This window comes from Rhinoderma darwinii, chromosome 5, assembly GCF_050947455.1.
Source record: "Rhinoderma darwinii isolate aRhiDar2 chromosome 5, aRhiDar2.hap1, whole genome shotgun sequence".
Taxonomy (NCBI): domain Eukaryota; kingdom Metazoa; phylum Chordata; class Amphibia; order Anura; family Rhinodermatidae; genus Rhinoderma; species Rhinoderma darwinii.
Window position 1 is genome coordinate 80,779,389 of NC_134691.1, and position 13,563 is coordinate 80,792,951.

Genomic DNA, 13,563 nt, shown 5'->3' on the forward strand with positions numbered 1-13,563 from the left:
CTGACATGGGGCAACTGTTGCAGACTGGCTCTGTTATTGGGACACTGTTGCAGGCTGGATATTTTATGGGATACTGTTGCAGTCTAACCCTGTTATGAGGGTAGTGTTGCATGCTCACTAAGCTGTGAGAGCATTGGCTGAGTGTTGTTGAGGACATTGTTGCAGGCAGGTCCGATTCTAGCTTTTCTGCTGCCTGAGGCGAAAATTTAAATTGCGCCGCCCAGATTTTGATTGATCCCCCTGGCTGATCTACATCACTATCAGCCACCTACAACTCTTGCAGATGCACCGTTGCCTTGTACTCCCCTGGCATGTGCGGTGCAGCAATGAAGCCGGGCAGAGTACATCTCGGTGCACGGTGTGTGCTCAAGTAGTACAAGGCAATGGCGCATCCAAAAAAGTTGGAGGAGACTGGTAGTGATGTATAACAGCCAGGAGGATTTCAAGCATGAAAAGGTGGGTTTGGAGGCAGGACTATGTGACTCTTCAGGATAGCGGCACCGCCCCATGACCCTTTGATGAGTAAGTAGCATATAGTGTGCGCCGTTTTAAAAGTTTATTTTATAGGTTTTGCTGCATTTGAAAAAAACATACAGGGTAATGTTTGGAAATATTGTCAGGTCATGTATTACTGCATGGTGGTGGTTCAAGGAGTTAAAACTACCTGACAGGTTCCCATTAAATATACAATGAATTAAAAACAATTCTGTCTGCCCTGCAATTTTGTTATTATAAATGTATACTATATAATTACAGCTCCAGAACCAACCCCTGACATATACGGCACCAGAACAAAGCTCAGTACATAAATACATCACCAGATCAAGCTCAGTACATATATACAGCACCAGAACAAAGCTCAGTACATATATACAGCACCAGAACAAAGCTCAGTACATACATAGAGCACCAGAACCAAGCTCAGTACATATATACAGCACCAGGACAAAGCTCAAAGGTCCAAACAATGGTAAGGACATGCTGGGAGTTGCTGTTTTACAAAAAAAATAATCAAACCACCTATCATCTCGCTGCAGTTCATACAGTGACTTCAGTACAGATTAGAGGCAGAATAAACATTTACATTTAGTGACTCACCGGTGACTATCTCAGATTCTAGTTGTTTTTTACTTTTCTTCACCATCCTGTCTAGACCTCTATGATAACTTCTCCCGGCCACAGACCATTTCTGCAGTTTGCCGCTCAGATGTCTTCAGCTTCTCACTTTTCAAACATCTCTGCACCTATAAACAAAGATAAAAGTCTCATGATGCCACGCACTACACCCCTAAATATAATAGTGCCATACACTGCACCTCTAATTATAATAGCACCATACACTGTTCCTGATTATAATAGCACCATACTCTGTGTCCCACACACAGTGCTCCCTGTAGCTAGTGCCCCCATAGAGCTCCCTGTAGATAGTGCCCCCATAGTTCCCCCTGTAGACAGTGCCCCCCATAGATAGTGCCCTACGTAGATCACCCTGTAGATAGTGCCCCACATATAGCCCCCTTTATATAGTGCCTAACATATAGCCCTCTGTATATAGTGCCTCACATATAGCCCCCCTGTATATAGTGTCCCACATATAGCCCCCTGTATATAGTGCCTCAGATAGCCCCCCTGTATATAGTTCCCTACATATACACCACACTGTAGATAGTTACCTACATATAGCCCCCTCTATAGATTGTGCCCAACATATAGCTCCCCCTCTATATAATGCCTCACATAGCCCCCTGTATATAGTTCCCTATATATAGCCCCCTCTATAGATTGTGCCCAACATATAGCCCTCCCCTCTTGTAGAAAATGTGACGCACACTTTTCATAGAAAAAAACAACTTTACATACTCACCTTGATCCCGTTCCCACGCCGTACGGTGGCAATGCAGACCTGCACTCTTCTGAGCTTGTCTGCTGGGGCAGAACGATGCAAGCGACACGATGATGGCATCGTGCCGCTTGCATCGTTGAAAGGCGCTGATTGGCAGGGCAGAATGACTTGCCCCACCAATCAGCGCCTCCTCGCGCTGCTAGCATCATTGAAAGGCGCTGATTGGCAGGGCAAAATGACTTGCCCCGCCAATCAGCGGCTTTCAACAGCGGGAGCGGCGCGCATAGTTGAAAGGCGCAGATTGGCAGAGCAAGTCATTGCCAATCAGCGTCATTGTAATGCGCTGAATTGTCGGGCACGGAACGTGCCCGGCCATTAAGCGCTTTTGCATGTAATTGTATCTTTGTCATATAGACGCAGGTACAATTAGTGCAGGAGGGGGTGACGGTGGCTGGTTTCAGTGGCGCCACCGCCCCCTCAGAGAGGCAGCAGGCCACCGCCTGAGGCGAGATGCTCATCTCGCCTCATGGGCGGTGCGGCCCTGGTTGCAGTGTGGTTCTAATATGGACGCATTGTTGCAGGTTGGTTTCGATATGTTGCAGACTGGCTCTGTTATGGGGAACTGTTGCAGGCAGATGCTGTTATAAGGATGGCTCTGTTTCTGGGGGACTGTTTCAGGCTGATTTTAGTTAGGATGAATTGTTTTAGACTGACTCTGTTGAGGGCATTATTGCAGGCTAGTTTTGATATTTGGGCAAGGTCCCTGGCTCTGGTATGGAAACACTGTGGCACCTGTAAAGGACTGCACAGTTTACAATATATTTACGCCTCTCCCTTGAAGTTATGCATTCAATGACCACCTCCTCACCCACGCACACCTCTTAAAGGGATATTCGCTAGGATATGCCATAACACTCTAAGGGTATGTTCACACGCTAGACTAAAAACGGCTGTAAAATACAGAGCTGTTTTCAAGGGAAAACAGCCTCTGATTTTAGCCCTTTTTAAAGCATCAAGCGTTTTTTTATGCGTTTTTTACGCCCGTTTTTGGAGCTGTTTTTTTATTGAGACGATGAAAATCGGCTCCAAAAACGGCTCAGGAAGCAACATGCACTTCTTTTTTATGGGGCATTTTTTTATGCGCCGTTTTTACAAACGGCGCGTAAAAACCGCCCCCTGGGTACGAAACGCCATTTTTCCCATTGAAATCAATGGGCAGATGTTTTGAGGCATTCAGACCCCATATTTTCAGCCATTTTTCGGGGCGTTTACGGCCCGAAAAATTTCTGAAAATAGGCCGTGTGGACATACCCTAATCAGTGGGAGTCTGATCTCTGAGAATAAAGAGGCCACAGCACTGCAAAACTAAAGGGGTCACAGCCCAAATTCATCAATGCATCCCCTTCATTCTCAGGATCAGTGAGGGTCCCGCAAGTCGAATCCTAGCGATCGGAAAGTGATTAAATATATCCTAGTGATATGCCACCACTTTATATGATAAGAAAACCCTTTAATAAGGCTACGCTGTGTAATTAAGAAGACACCTATTTCTCAACATCCCATTGTAGTGTATGACACAGGTTATCAGGCCCAGACTTCAGGATGCTGCTTTATTCTCCAGCTAGGCAATACACCGACTGAGCCACACCCAGCACTCTGGTCCAAGTCATATAACTTTGTAACAATATGCAGCCAGCAGTTTAACAACTTAAAGAGACTCTGTCACCACATTATAAGTGCCCTATGTCCTACATAAGGAGATCGGCGCTATAATGTAGGTGACAGCAGTGCTTTTTATTTAAAAAAACAATCTGTTTTCACCACTTTATTAGCGATTTTAGATTTATGCTAATGAGTGCTTAATGCCCAAGTGGGCGTGTTTTTACTTTAGACCAAGTGGGCGTTGTACAGGGGAGTGTATGACGCTGACCAATCAGCGTCATGTACTCCTCTCCATTCATTTAGGCAGCGCATAGGGATTCTTTTACAGTAAACAGTAACGAAGTGCAGGGATTGTGAATAGACATCCCGTGGAATGTCTATTCACTGTCTAAACACTTCAGTATTGTTAATGTGTTAGTATAAGACAGCACATAGCGATCTAAAAGGATCCCTATGCGCTGCCTAAATGAATGGAGAGGAGGGCATGACGCTGATTGGTTAGCGTCATACACTCCTCTGTACAACGCCCACTTGGACTAAAGTAAAAACACGCCCACTTGGGCATTAAGCAACTCATTAGCATAAATCTAAAATCGCTAATAAAGTGGTGAAAATAGATCTGTTTTTTTAAATAAGAAGCACTGCTGTCACCTACATTATAGCGCTGGTCTCCTTATGTAGGAGATAGGGCACTTATAATGTGGTGACAGAGCCTCTTTAATAACCCAGATATACTACAACACCTCCTTTCCTTGAAGAAAAGCCTAATTAACATGAACAATTTCTCAATAGTAATAACAGGTTGTACATGTGAAATAAATTGTACAGTAAAACAAATAACATGTTAGATTTGAACCTCTTGTCCATACACATAATCCTTAAGGTACGCAGGTGGCTTTGTTGCGCGCTTGACTCTTGGTGGTTCCGATGTGGATGTTTGTAAAGTGGTGTCAGAGGTATCAGGAGTTCCACTGCTACTTGTGGCTGGTTCTCAATCATCCATCGCTTGGCTTTCTGGCTAAACAAATTTCTTGACAAAAGATGAATTCCGCACTATTGTGCTGCCATCCGAATCCTCCAGAACCACTTGAGTGCCTCTTTTTTCCTTTAATACGTAAGGCTCAGGCTCAAAAGATGGAGACAGTTTGTTAAACCGGTTTGTTTGAAGCAATACTTTATCTCCTTGTTTGAGGCCACTAGTTTGACAATGGCGTCGGTGATTCACATACTGTTGACAACAGATCTTACTTTCTTCATCAACCTCCCTAAAACTCCCATGACCACTGGGAGCTGGAACCACAATATCTGGTAATTTTGTCCTGAATTTGCGAGCCCAAAAATGATCAGCAGGACTGACCCCTGTAGTAGTATGTGTAGTTGTACGATAAGGCAAAAGAAAAAGCCTCAGTTCTTTTTTCCAGTCTTTGCTCTCCAAATGAGCAATTCGTAACGTTTTTAACAGGATCCGGTTCTGGTGTTCCACTTCTTCATTAGCTTGTGGCCAATATGGGGTTGTACGATGATGTACAATGGCATTTAAATTTAGAAAGCCCTGAAATTCCTTGGAAGTAAACTGTGAACCATTATCACAAACCATGGGATGCAAAGATACCTTCCAACCCATCAATTACAGTTGACGAAGTTTCTTTAGTGAGAATTATTACCTCCTGCCAACGTGAATAATAATCCACAACTACTAAAAGGTGGTGTCCAGATGGGATATCACACAGATCAATAGCCAGCTCTTCCCATGGGCTGTTAGGTAAAACTGTAGGTGTGACTGGTTCTGGTTTGGATTTGCTGCCCACCAGCTGACAGGTTCGACATGAGGAGACCATACGTTGCACATCCTTATCAATTCCTGGCCACCAAACTTTCTCACGGACCCGTTGTTTGGTGCACACAATGCCTTGATGTCCCTGGAAGCGATGTCTATTCACTCTCAAGACACTTCAAGTAACGTTAATGTGTGAGCAAGTGACAGCACATCATGATCTAGCAAGATCTCTATGTGCTGAGTACATATATGGAGAGAAGTGTATGACACTGATTGGTCAGCGTCATACACTTCTCTTTACAACGCCCACTTGGTCAAAAGCTAAGAAATGCCCAGTTGGGCATTAAGAAAGTCATTAGCATAAATCTAAAATAGGTCATAACTCCGTCAAAATGTATCATTTTCGAAATAAAAAACACTTCTGTAATCTATATTACAGCACCGATCACATTATGTAGAAGATAGGGCACTTATAATGTGGTGACAGAGCCTCTTTAACCCTTTGATAGGCATGATCACAATGGCTCCATGTATCTTACCTTATACATTTTCTCAACTGCGAAATTTCAGGGTCTACTGCTGAAAATTCTTTGACCTCATATGGTGTCAATGCATGGGGAATGGCCTTAGCAGCAACAAATGCATATATTCCTCTGCTAGGTTATGAGATGGTGCTGAAGCTTGGGACAATCTTGAAAGTGCATCTGCTGCATTTGTAGGCCCTGGTCAGTATTTAACTTTAAAGCGATACGGTAAAAGACGAAGAACAAATCTTTCAATTCTGGCTGATGTTTTTGATCGAGGAGAATATATCACCTCTAACGGCTTGTGATCTGTTACAATTTCAAATTCAAGGCCATAAAGATATATGTGAAACCTTTCACATCCATAAATGACAGCTTAAGCTTCTTTTTCTGTCTGACAATAATTTCTCTCGACATCAGTAATGGATCTGCTTGCATACTGAACAGGTCTGTAGTCACCTACGCGTTGCCTGTGAACTAGGATGGCACCTAAACCCACAGGGCTTGCATCGACCCATACGGCTAAATTCACACCACATTTGGTCAGAAAACCTGAAAGCGTAAGTTTGAAACAAATTGGCGTACAGTATAAAATATACTCCAAACGTGTGCAGTCTCAGCATCCATTAGACATATTGTTTAATTGAATCTGCCCAAAAAAGGCATGCAGTTGCCATCCGTTTAACGGATCAGTATTCTTTTATTTTTTTTAAAAGGGGGATTTAAAAGTTTTGCAAATTCTTTAGATAGATCTAAATGTATTCTGTGCAAACGTATGCCCCTACTGTATAGTTGCAAATATCTGCCACTGACTTCCGTAAGCAATAAAATGTATATACTAACATTCGTTTTTGGTGTATCCCTGTAGCTTTAAAAAGTTTTGCGGCCCGAGAATGTTTATACAGTGAAAAAAAGGTTGAGGTACCTTTTCTTTTTTTGGGACCACACACATACTTCTAAGGGTATGTGCACACACACTAATTACGTCCGTAATTGACGGACGTATTTCGGCCGCAAGTAGTGGACCGAACACAGTGCAGGGAGCCGGGCTCCTAGCATCATACTTATGTACGATGCTAGGAGTCCCTGCCTCGCTGCAGGACAACTGTCCCGTACTGTAATCATGTTTTCAGTACGAGACAGTTGTCTTGCAGCGAGGCAGGGACTCCTAGCATCGTACATAACTATGATGCTAGGAGCCCGGCTCCCTGCACTGTGTTCGGTCCGTGACTTGCGGCCGAAATACGTCCGTCAATTACGGACGTAATTAGTGTGTGTGCACATACCCTTACTGTATGGAAAATGTGGTGTGAACTAAGACTTATTTATCGAAGCAGCCTGGCACTGATAGCCGCGTCATAGTGTGATATCATGTCAATTTAGTTTAAAATAGTGACTGATTGTAGCCTGGGGGGGGGGGGGGGACTTTTTCACTTGGGAGTACTCGGCTTGGAAATGTTGAGAAACATGGATTTAGAGCAGAGGCCCCTGGGGCTGTCATCTGCGGCCCGCGGGACACAGAGCCGCTAGTATCGGCTCTGCTCCGAGACTCTGGAATTCCCTGACATCGCTGTCCACATATGAACAGCGATGTCTGGGGCTTCCCCAGAGCCGGAGTCCCGGGCAGAGCGCTGGTGTCGGCTCTGCTCAGAGACTCTGGAATTCCCTGACATCGCTGTCCATATATGAACAGCGATGTCTGGGGCTTCCCCAGAGCCGGAGTCCTGGGCAGAGCGCTGGTGTCGGCTCTGCTCCGGGACTCTGTGGAATTCCCTGACATCGCTGCCCATATATGGACAGTGTGTCAGGGTCTTGCCCAGAGCGGAGCAGAGCGCTGGTGTCGGCTCTGCTCCTGGACTCTGTGGAATTCCCTGACATCGCTATCCACATATGAACAGCGATGTCTGGGCCTTCCCAAGAGCCGGAGTCCCGAGCAGGGCGCTGGTGTCGGTTCTGCTCCGGGACTCTGTGGAGAATTCCCTGACATCGCTGTCCACATATGAACAGCGATGTCTGGGGCTTCCCCAGAGCCGGAGTCCCGAGCAGAGCGGTGGTGACGGCTCTGCTCTGGGACTCTGTGGAATTCCCTGACATCGCTGTCCACATATGAACAGCGATGTCTGGGGCTTCCCCAGAGCCGGAGTCCCGGGCAGAGCGCTGGTGTCGGCTCTGCTCCGGGATTCTGTGGAATTCCCTGACATCGCTGCCCATATATGGACAGTGTGTCAGGGTCTTCCCCAGAGCGGAGTCCCGGGCAGAGCGCTATTATCGGCTCTGCTCCGGGACTCTGGGGAAGCCTCTGACATTGCTGTCCATAGATCGACAATGATGTCAGGGGCTTCCCCAGAGCAGGAGTCCCAGTGATGTCAGGAGCACAGCTGGAATCCCAGGAAGAGCCTAGGGACTCCAGCTCTGGGGTTGCCGCTGACATCTCTGTCCATATATGGACAGTGATGTCAGGAGCAGAGCTGGAATCCCAGGCAGAGTGCCAGAAGCGACTCTGCTCCGGGACTCCAGCTCTGGGCAAGCCCCTGACATCACTGGGGCAGCCTCTACAGAGGGCACTGGGGCAGCCTCTACAGAGGGCACTGGGGCAGCCTCTACAGAGGGCACTGGGGCAGCCTCTACAGAGAGCACTGGGGCAGCCTCTACAGAGGGAACTTTGGCAGCCTCTACAGAGGGCACTTTGGCAGCCTCTACAGAGGGCACTGTGGCAGCCTCTACAGAGGGCACTGTGGCAGCCTCTACAGAGGGTACTGTGGCAGCCTCTACAGAGGGCATTGTGGCAGCCTCTACAGAGGGCACTGTGGCAGCCTCTGAAGAGGACACTGGCATTATCTAGGGGTGTGTTGCATTATCTACAGAGGGCACTGTGGCCTTATCTACAGAGGGCACTGTGGCCTTATCTACAGAGGGCACTGTGGCCTTATCTACAGAGGGCACTGTGGCCTTATCTACAGAGGGCACTGTGGCCTTATCTACAGAGGGCACTGTGGCCTTATCTACAGAGGGCACTGTGGCCTTATGTACAGAGGGCACTGTGGCCTTATCTACAGAGGGCAATGTGGCCTTATCTACAGAGGGCACTGTGGCCTTATCTACAGAGGGCACTGTGGCCTTATCTACAGAGGGCACTGTGGCCTTATCTAGGGGTGTGTTGCATTATCCACAGAGGGCACTGCGGCAGCATCCACAGAGGGCACTGCGGCAGCATCCACAGAGGGCACTGCGGCAGCATCCACAGAGGGCACTGCGGCACTATCTAAAAAGGGGCTGCCCAATCTTGACATGTGTGCTAACTGAGCCGCCGGACTGCATTTAGCGACACTTAAACTGGAAAGCTGGATTGTTGAAATAAGCACGTGGAGAAATATCTCAAATTTTAAACCTAGCGCTATTATTATTATAGTAATGTAGTATTATTATTCTAGTAATATAGTGTTATAGTAGTTCAAATAACGAATTGATTAACAATAATTTTTTATTGCATCAAATTTGAAAGTAATGCGGCCCGTCAACTTCCCATTTTTTCTATATGCGGCCCACTTACCCGGCCGAGTTTGAGACCCCTGATTTAGAGGATAGTGAAAAACAAAACCTTGAGGGGGTATAAGTGTTTTCTTACACTAATCCATGATATATGCATACATCCCTATAGACTTATCTCATGTATATGTAAGTACACAAACAAATACACCGACCCTCGCTACATCAGCACTGCCATTGAATTTTGTTGCTCTCTTATTTTATCACTTATGTAGGACATATTAATCCTTCTGTTAAAAAATTATTTACTTCTTTACTAATCTTCTCATAGATAATGTGACTGCAGTGTTTCAAATTATAAATAATCAAATACATCCATAACCAATCTCCCAGTTAACCCTTTATGGACTGAGCCATTTTTTATTTTTTGGTTTTTACTCCCCGCCTTACAAGAGCCATAACTTTTTTATTTTTCCGTTAATAGAGTGGTGTGATGGCTTATTTTTTGCAGAAGGAGTTGTAGTTTCTAGTGACACCATTTTAAGTGCTATATAAAATGTACTGGGAAACTGAAAAATAATTATTTGTGGGCTGAAATTGGAAAAAACTGCGATTCCTCCATTGTTTTTTGGTTTTCGTTTTTACGGCTTTCATTGTGCGGTAAAAACAACAACTTAACTTTATTTTGCAGCTCAATACGATTACGGTGATACCAAATGTATATAGTTTTTTTTATATATTACTGCTTTTACAAAAAATAAAACTGTTAAAAAAAAAATAGTTTTGTTTCACCACATTCTGAGAGTCGTAACTGTTTTCTTTTTTCGTAGATTGAGCGGTGTGAGGGCGTATTTTTTGAGGGACAAGCTGTAGTTTTTATTGGTACAATTTTTTGGTACATACAACTTTTTGACCACTTTTTATAAAAAATATTTTTAGAGCTAAGGTGACCGAAAAACAACGATTTAAACTTTTTGTTGTTTACGGCATTCACTGTGCGAGTTAAATAATGGTATAAAGTAATAGTTTAGACTTTTACGGACGCAGCGGAACCAATTTTGTTAATTTTTTTTATAATTCACATTACTTTAGAGGAAATATGGGAAGGTTGGGGGGTTTTGAACTGTTTTTGAACTTTTGAACTTGAACTTTTTTTTTCCAGTACTAATAACTTTATTAAACTTTTTTTTACACAGTTTATTAGTTCCGCTAGGGGACTTGAACCAGCGATCATTAGATCACGGGTAGAATACACTGCAATACTAATGTATTGCAGTATATTGTCATTTTTACAGGCTTCTGTTAAGCCCACAGGCAGGGCTTAACAGAGTTAGGGCTTATTCAGACGAACGGGTTATACATCGCACGGACCTATATTAGTCTATGGGGCCGGGCAGAGAGTTCCGCTGCGAAAAACTCACGACATGTCCATTCTTTGAGCGTATTTCGCGCATCATGCACCCATTGAAGTCAATGGGTGCGTGAAAATCACGCGCACCACATGGAAGCACTTCCGTGGGACGCGCGTGATTCGCGCAATAGCTGTAAAACTAAGAATGTAGTGCTTTTCTGTTTACAAACATCCAAACGGAGTGTCATAATGATGGCGGCTGCGCGGAAATCACGCAGCCGCGCATCATACGGGGCTGACACACGGAGCTGTTAATTGCCTTTTGCGGACGCAAAACGCCGCGTTTTTTGCACGCGCAAAACGCACACGCTCGTGTGAATCCGGCCTTAGAGTGAATGCAGTCCTGGGGGCCTTCATTAGGTCCCTGGGCTGCCATGACAGCCATAGGCACCCTGCAATCTCGTCGCGGGGTGGCCTGATGAGCTGTCGGAGGGGGCTGCCCCCCTCTTTTCAACGCCTCAGATGCTGCTGTCGCAATTGACCGCATTTGAGGGGTTAAATGGGCAGGAACAGGGTGATTGATGTTCCTGGCCATTAGTCCTGTGTGTCAGCTGTAACACACAGCAGACACCCGCTGAGTATGGAGCGCGCTCCATACTTCCCTATGACGCTTATCACGTACATGTGTACATGGCCCGATGAGCTGTCGGAGGGGGCTGCCCCTTTCTTTTCAATACCTCAGATGCTGCTGTCGAGATTGACCGCATTTGAGGGGTTAAATGGCCAGGAACAGCGCGATCGCTGTTCCTGGCCGTTAGTCCCAGGTGTCAGCTGTAATACACAGCTGACACCCGCTCAGCCTGTGACCGCGCTCCATACTTCCCTATGATGCTTATCACGTACATGTAAGTGATAATGCGTCAAGGGGTTAAAGAGGACCTGTCAGCTCTCCTGACATGTCTGTTTTAGTAAATACTTGTATTCCCCATAATATAACAATTGTGGAACCACTTTTCTTAGAACTCTGAGTTGTGCCATTCCTCTGTTATTCCTCCTACAAACTTATGAATAAATGGATTACTGTGTGGTACCAGTTGGGTGTGTCACTACACAGACTTAGGCTGGATTCACACGAGCGTGTGCTTTTTGCACACGCAAAAAACACGGAGTTTTGCCTGCGCAAAAGGCACTTAACAACTCCATGTGGCAGCAGCATATGATGCGCGGCTGCGTGCTTTGCGCGCAGCCGCCATCATTGTGACACTCCGTTTGGATGTTTGTAAACAGAAAAGCACGTGGTGCTTTTCTGTTTTCATTCATCGTTTTCACAGCTGTTGCGTGAATCACGATGGTCGCACGGAAGTGCTTCCGTGTGGCGTGCGTAGTTTTCACGTACACATTGACTTCAATGGGTGCGTGATGCGCGAAAAACACTCAAAGAACGGACATGTCGTGACTTTTACGCAGCGGACTAATGCTGCGTAAAAATCACGCACATGTCTGCACGGCCCCATAGACTAATATAGGTCCGTGCGACGCGCGTGAAAATCACGCGCGTTGCACGGACGTATATCCCGTTCTTCTGAATAAGCCCTTACTCTGTCCAATCAGTGTTCACAGTCTCAGAATCTGTAGGGACATGCACCTTTGACAAGGAGAATGGTGGCACCCAGTTGTCAATTTATTCATACATTTCTTGGAGGAATAGCAGACGAACGGTACAATGCATAGTTCTAAGAAAAGATGCTCCAGATTTGTTATTTTATGTGAAATACAGGTATTTACTAAAAATAGACTTATCAGGAGAAGTGACAGGTCCTCTTTAAAGGGGTTTTCCACTTTCTGACAACTGATGACCTATCCACCGGATAGGTCATCAGTATATGATCGGTTCGTGTCCGACACTCGGACCCTGCACCGATCTGCCACTCCGACTTCCCCCGTGCACCAGATGTTTGGAACGGTATGCAGTAGTTGGAGCCGAAAGCAGATGGCTCCAACCATTGCATAGCGGCCATTCGGCAGAACTGCAGCTCTGCTCCTATTCACTTGAATAGGAGCAGAGCTGCAGTACTGCAGCTCGGTCGCTATTCTTTGACCAGAGCCAGCTGTTTCCGGCAATTTCGTTCGGTGCCTGGATGCAGACGGAATGGGCGGATCGGTGCGGGGTCCGGGTGTCGTACACGCACCGATCATATACTGATGACTTATCTGGTGGATAGTTCGTCAGTTGTTAGAAAGTGGAAAACCCCTTTAAGTCATGTTCACAAGGTCTTAAAATGTAGTATGTATTTATAAAATTATCATTCGAGAATATACACCAGTACGTATTACAAATCAGAAAGTGATAATTACACTCATACTACTGTATATAACACAATGTATTTCAGTAAGTAACATAAAACATTTAAATATTTTAAGTCTACCTCCAATGATGATGACAGCCGCATCACCAGCTAGAAGTTTAAACCTGACGACAGGAGATGCAATTGGTAGAGTAGGCAAGAATGGCTACTGGCATTGCATGGTTGCCTAGCAACAGTGCCACCCACTCTCCAGGATGCATCTCCAGTCATCAATTTTAAACTTCTAGCAGTGAACGTGGCTGTCATCATCATTGAAGATGCAGGTGAGGATCGAGGTTTGAAATATAGGGGGGTGGAAAAAAAAAGGGGAGAATTTCGCTTTATTTTGTGACGCCCCTCGCCACTCGCTTAAAGAGAACCTTTCACCTGCCCATTCATGAGCAGCTGAGTGCACCATGAAATAGGCACTGCTGCACAAACCTTGTCTCACTTTAAAAAAAATTCTATCTTCCTCCGTTATTGAGATATCGGTACCGGTATATTTGGCGACCAATATGTAAATAACCCCCTGAACTGCCAATGAGGCGATCTTTAATTCAAAATGGCATAGCGGC